This window comes from Fulmarus glacialis, unplaced genomic scaffold, assembly GCF_000690835.1.
Source record: "Fulmarus glacialis isolate BGI_N327 unplaced genomic scaffold, ASM69083v1 scaffold33746, whole genome shotgun sequence".
NCBI lineage: Eukaryota > Metazoa > Chordata > Aves > Procellariiformes > Procellariidae > Fulmarus > Fulmarus glacialis.
In genome coordinates this window covers 34,970-35,217 of record NW_009216778.1, presented here as the reverse complement: position 1 = coordinate 35,217, position 248 = coordinate 34,970, and positions in this window count along the sequence as shown.

Below are 248 nucleotides of genomic sequence, written 5' to 3'. Positions count from 1 at the left end.
GGGCAGGCGGGGAATCCGAGCCTGGAGCCCCCTCTGCGTCGTGGGGCTGGGCTGCGCTTGCACCCGTGCTGCTGAATACCCGCGAGGAAGAAGAAGGGGGCCGCTCGGGGGGCTGCACTGGCCCTCTGAAGCTGCTGTCACTTTCCGCAGCGCGGCACGGGTGGGGTTTCCACCCGCGGTTTTGCTGCTCTCCCGCCCCGGAGCCCACGGCGCGGGGGGGCCGGCGGGCCCCCCCCCCGACCTTCTCC